The sequence below is a fragment of the Dipodomys ordii genome, unplaced genomic scaffold (genome assembly GCF_000151885.1).
Source record: "Dipodomys ordii isolate 6190 unplaced genomic scaffold, Dord_2.0 Scaffold43, whole genome shotgun sequence".
In the NCBI taxonomy this organism is placed as follows: Eukaryota; Metazoa; Chordata; class Mammalia; order Rodentia; family Heteromyidae; genus Dipodomys; species Dipodomys ordii.
The window spans coordinates 11,905,288-11,912,017 of NW_012267259.1; positions in this window are offsets into that span (position 1 = coordinate 11,905,288).

Here is a 6,730-nt window from a genome sequence, read left to right on the forward strand (position 1 = left end):
AGTGCGAGGGTCTGAGTTCAAATCCCACTACTCCCCCACCCCTAAATCCATTGAAAACAAAGAATAGAAAAATGGTTTGCACAAAACGTTCAGACTTTCTCTCAGTAAGTATAGAATTGTGGGTGTCATAGTAGTTTTAGTGTTGCATCCAGAAGCAGAGAGAGGAAAGGTCTAGGAGGTGAGAGAACAGAGGAAAGTGTGTATGAAGGACCTGGAAAACGACTCTTCTCAGCCTTGCTACTTGCCAGGGATCCTCCTCCCCCGTTTTTCCCAAAAGGCCAGCAAAGACCTATTTCTCGATTCGGATCCTCACACTGATGTCTGGCATAGGGTTTTCCTAACTTTCTATTCCCCAAGGACACTGGGAGGCAGGCACTGTGGGGTGGCTGCTCCCCAAGAAACCACTAGAATGGAAGGAAAGGAGAGATAGGTATGTTCCAGCCAGGCAAACGTGCTAGATGGTTCAATAGCCATGGACTGTCTGAAAACACCCAGATAGATTGCAGTTGTTGGAGGCTCATCTTCTTGCCAGGTGTTTAAAGTGGCATGCCTTCTGGAAGACATTTAAACACACGCTGTGCCCCTGCAGATGCAGAAATATAATCAGGTGGGAGAGTCACAGGGAGGCTCCATTGTGTCTTTGTTTCCTTAAGAATACACAGAAAATTAGGCAGTGACACCCTGTCCCCACCCCACGGTGACAGGCTAGTCTCAAGGATGCTCAAAACCTTACTTGAATGGATCCTGGAGAATCTAAAAGCCTCCTGTCTCCCTGGGCAGAGTCGTGATTTATGTTCAGAGCATTGTAAAGACTGCTGACCACGGTCATTCCTGTCTCAGGGACCTCCTTTAGGAGAGGAATTGGCTCAGGAGAGAAGAGTGGTTAACAAAGTAACTCAGGTGGAAAGGCAGCCCTTTCCACGCCCTGCTGGTCAGATTTCTCTAGAGAACAGTTTGGTGTGGCCCCATTGCAGCTGGAAGTGATCCTGGATTTTATCCAGTAAGTCAGCATCTAGGTATCTACGCTGAAGAGAGCATCTGACATTCAAAGGTTTAAAATCAAAGATTTTTTAAAAAATAGCACATTATATACATTTGGAAATTACCAAAATGTCAAGAGAATGGATGAGTCATTCATTTACTCATTCACATAGTCATTAAAAGTAAACCTTGTCAATAGAATTTTAAAACTCGGAGACATGTTTAGGTCAAAATGTTAAATGACAAAAGGCCACCAAATTACAAATGTAGTATGAGCTCAATTAGAATAAAGAGCATATGGGATAATTGGACATTGCGAATTTGATGGGCTTATAAATTATTTTTCAATATATAAAATTCTCTCAAATGGCATGCCTTATTTAAAATTCATTTATACTTTATTACCCCCTATGTTCAGCCATCTTCCTCACTGAATAACTTTTTACTGATGTTACAGTTGTGTTTTGCATGATATCATTATTACTCTAGATGATGAAATCTGGCTTATGGAATTCAATTTCTTACAGACCAATGGGGTTTTTGCCTATAGTGAGGTATGGTCTGCATTTGTAGTTCAACTGCAGTCCACGAGCCTCTCTATTTTGCCATAGTCTCTGTGTGTGTTCTTCTTGAATTAGGAGAAGAACAAGAGCCTATCTGTGCAAATTCAATGAGATACTTCAATCTAACAGTAGAGATGGGACTAAATGACCTCACATATCTTGAACAGAATATGAAATATGTGTAGAAACATATGCATGGTAACAACTGGCGAGACAGAATGAATTTGGGGGGGGTAGAGGGGAAGGGACAGAAGGAGAGGGAATGGAGGAGATTAGGAAGACAGATATGAAAAGGAAGGAACAGGAAAGAACACTGGGGAGACTTTAGCTTATTTGTTAGGTCTGCTCTTCGATGCCAGATGGTAGATATATGAACTGTCAAGGGAGGTTAGGGCATTGTCATGATTGAGTAGGTAACAGAAGCCTGGAGAACACAAGCTGATACACTGACACGATCTGAGCAGTATAGCTTTAAACTTGGCTCCTATATTTCCATTCCTACTCAGTCCATTTGGTGGGGGTTCATTGGCATAGGATATGAAAGCGATTCCCCTGGGATCCTGTGTGCTCTATTTGTAAATGTAGGAACTCATGGTCCATCCTAGCACTTGAAGAGGTCTACAGGTTGTCTAGGGGGGATAAAGAACAGAGACATGAGGCCCAGACCCCCCTATTAGTAGGCAAATTATTAGAGGCACTAGCCCCTCACCTATGGCTTCTTGGAAATAAGCAGGCAGAGAGCCAGGTTGAAAAGATTCTGATTCATGATCATTATTTACAAGTCATAGAACTGCTTGCTCAACACCTCTCCGCACCAGTTTCTACAGGCTGCAAGACCTGGCTGATCCTTTCTCTGCGTGCTTTTGAATTACCTCCATTAGAGCACAAACCTAAGCTGAGGACGGTCCTCACTGGCTTCCAGGTATGTGCCAACATGTGGGCAAGCTTCTGAAGGTAGCAATATCTACTGGGGGCTAATTATCCTGGTTGTGGAGCTGTAGATACTGTGTATCTTTATTCTTGGGGTTAGAGACATAGCAATGTAGCAGGTTATCAATTATTTGGCTACTTTCCAGCATCGGGGCTGTGAACAAGTTAACTTCTCTGATGCCTAGTTTTCTCATCTCATGTTGGGATAGCAATGTCTCCTTCTCTGTCTCAGTGAAAGGACTGACTGACTGGGTGAGTTACTGCATAGCATGGTAGGACCTGCTATGGGTTAGATCCTTAGTAGTGCTTATGATGACTAGGAGTAGGCAGTACAGTTTGCATGGTCAACTCTTACTGCATTCAATATCACAAGTGCAGGGACAAAGGTGCTCATTCATCCTATACCAAGTGCCTGGCACACGGACAGCCTTTGATAAGTAGTGGTTCCATAAATCAACAGCTGAGCTTTATTTTTTTAAAATAGCAATACTAAGGAGCTTACAGTTTTACTTGGGGTTGAGGTTAAATTGAAATGGAAGAAACTAGCTCACCCCTGTAATCCTTGCTACCCAGGAGGCTGAGATCTGAAGATCCATGCTCAAAGCTATCCTGGGCAGGAAAGTCCATGAGACTTTTCTTGAGTTAGACTGGAAGTGAAGCTATGGCTCAAGTGGTAGAGTGCTAGCCTGCACCCAAAAAGCTCAGGGACAGCGGCCAGGCCCTGAATTAAATCCCTGGGACTGTAACATGGACAGATACACACACACACACACACACACACACACACACACACACACATTGAAGAAATTCTCCTTCTTATTAGTGTGTTATACCTTTGTCTAGTATAAGGAACAATCACCTATTTCAGGATATAAATACTTCACAGACTCTAAAATTGATGATATGTCATCTTGTAAGGCAGAGATCAACAAACTTCAGTGAAGAGCTGGGTCAGCTCTGCGCACATACACACACACACACACACACAGCTGCTTTGCAGCTTCTCAGCTCTGCTGTTTGAGAACAAAAGCCATAGACAGTAGTAAGCCAATGAGCAGGATGCTTTCCAATATAACTTTATTCAGCAATGGACTGAATTTAGCCCCCGGGGTGTAATTTTTGAATCCTGATTTGAAGGCTGAAGTCCGGACTTACAGTGTGGGAAAGAAATACATGTGATAAAGACTTGGATAGGAAATGAAAAGTTTTTGTAGGAATACTATGTAAGTATATTAATGGCACAAATAGATACCTAATACAGAAGATAGAAAACCACATTATTTTGACAGGTGAGCTCGTTGAAGTTTAGGAGGTCTCCGGTGACATCTGTTAATCAGTTAGCTCTGTCTGGGCCTTCCTGTCCTCTCTGCTAGCTCATTGTTGGTCTGTCTTTAATCTTCAATCTCTGCCATATTTGAGCAGGCAGTAGACTTTATTTCCAATCCTAGAAGCTTCAGTTTGAGATCTGAAAAAAAAAGAAAAAAAGATTTTATGGGGAAAGCAATTAGTGGGGCTTGAACTCAGGGCCTGGGTACTGTCCCTGGACTTTTTTGCTCAAGGCCAGTGTTCTATCACTTTGACCCACAGCACCAGTTCTGGTTTTCTAGTGGTTAATTGGAGGTAAGAGTCTCTTGGACTTTCCTGCCCAGGCTGGCTTCAGACCGCCATCTTCAGCTTCCTGAGTAGCTAGGATTACAGGTGTGAGCCACTGGAGCCTGGCTTGGTGATTACAAGTTTTAAAACAAGTTTATTGTGTTGTATGTAGTCTTTATTATTTTGTTATTTCTTACTTAGTGGATTTTTTTGCTATTTCTTATGAACAGAATTTTCAATCTTATTTTGGAAGTTATATGACCAGGCTTTTAAGTTCAGGGAAAATGACAGAGAAGAGATAAATCAAATATATATCTCCTGTCTTTAAATGGGAGATATATTTTCCTGTCTTTAAATAGAGATATATTTTCATTAGATGATACTGTTTATGCAAATATTTTCCTTTTTGATTCCGCAGTCTTGAGATACAAAATTTGGCATGATGTTTCTTCTATGTAATATTTCAAATATACTGCCTTTATCAGTGGGAGCCTTTAAAAAAATCATACTGCCTTGTGTTAGAATGACAAAGACTTTGATGAGTGAGTCATTCTGGCATCCTTGGCTATTTTTTTTATTTCAGGCAGAAAATTGGTTAATTTATTGGCTTATAATTCATAATGAGTCATATATGTTCAGGAGGAATTATCTATACTGCTTGGAACAGAAACAATTTTTAAGGTCTATTCACACAGAATTTTTTTTCCTTGCTTGCCTTGAATAGCACTGGAAGGTTAGGTGAACTCTGGAAATTCCTTCAAACTCCAGTGCAATTCTCTGATGTTTGAAGTCATGGAATGGAAAGGATCTTTTCAGTTTTGTTTGAATGGGATCTTATGAGCAAAGTGCCAAATGGTGCTTGGCATATGGTAATGTCTAAAGAGTACCTCCTTCCTCTTTAAGCTACAAAATGTAGATACATTTAGTGGCAGATTTCATCATACTGAATAACTACACCACACCAAAATTTTAAGCTTGTAAGGCACAGTCATCTGTAGCCAAATCTTTGTTGGATTATTTGAGAGGATCAACAGATGCAGTCTTAGATAATCAAATAAGCTTTGAATCTGCTGAGGTACCTAGAAGTGCAGTCCAATATCAACAGCCAACAATAATGCAAGTGACAATCTGAAAATCCACGGGACCATGGGAAAAACCATCCTGTTCTGATTGTAACGAGTACTTTCTTTAACAGAAACTGAAATAATGAACCACCAAAATAAACTGTTAATTGATTCACTTGTTAAACTTCTTACCTCTTACCCTAGACAATGACTAGACTGGTTTTTAGAATTTTATGGAAACATTTGGAAGAGGGAAAACCCCACATCCTCATTTTCAAGGGATTGTGCTGTGAATAATATTAACAGCACATTTGTTTACTGAAAATGAGAAAAATCCATGTTTAGGCACTCATGTCCATTGACTGATATCTTGTCTTAGAAGAACAATGTTTGCTTCTTCATGAGTGCTTTAGCTGCATAAGGAGTTTATATTCTCCAAAACAAATTTTCTTTCATGAAAAATATTTTCTTCAGAATTTGTCTACATCTGCTGCACTCATTTGCTGGGTTGCAATGCAGACAAGATTGGTGCCTGACCAGAAGTTCGCTGTGGAAGTCAAAGAGGGAACCCAACATGAGAGGAGCCCCCATTTTGTCCTTGAGATCACATCGGTTTTCCAGAGTTGATTCTCTGCAGTCTATCCTACTTGTTACTGCCTTTTGAAACCCAAGTTGACAGCCTTCAACCTGTCCAGATCCTAGAGTGTTAGAACTTTAAGTAACATAAGGGACTCTGCTAGCTTTGTTCCATGAAAGCTTTTCCAGGAGCCTTAGAAAAAAAAGCAGACCTGTGTTAGAGGCCCTTGAGGAAACAAACAGCATACATAGATAAGCAGGGGGTAAATTACACCACCTTTCTGGAGACATTGGTGGAGTCAATCAATTCCCCCATTCCCAATAAATCGTTTCTCTTCTAGAAAGTTTATTCTTTTCCCTGTCTGTGTCTGTTTCTCTTGTTTTCTCTTTCAGCATGCTTTATTAATTCCCATTCTCTGTCAGCCAGTTATTCTAATCAATAATCAAATAATAACTCCCTTCCATACCTGTGGCTACAAGGAAAAATCTTCACAATTTTCAAAGTAGCTAAAAACACACTTTGCAAGTTCCCTGTAATAACCAGATAAAGAAGCTCAAAATAGCTTAAGTTCAAATGGTTATCTAACACAATGAATGCATAATGTAAAACATCTTTGCTTTGCTTTGCTGTAGAATTTGCAGCAAGATGTGCAGATGGAAAACCATTTTAAGGACTCTTTAAAAGCACTAATTCGGTTTCGCTGGAGTATTAGCTCAGTGGTAGAGCTCTTGCCTAGTAGGTTTAGGGCCCTGAGTTAATTCTTAGTATCATATGAAGAAAAATAAAAAGGCCCAGGTAGAAGGAGCATAGAAAATATAAGCACAGTATGTGAAACATTTAATTTTGTTGAGAACATACTGTTTTTTAAAAACAGAATCAGCAGCCCTTTCCTTTTCCCTTCCATCAATCAAAGACAATGTTAGCCTAGATTCCAACCTGGCATTTGGAAAAGTGCCATGGTGGGCGGGCAGCATCAATATAGTTCCAGTCCTGAGAGGGTGTGGCTTGAAACTTAACCGGGC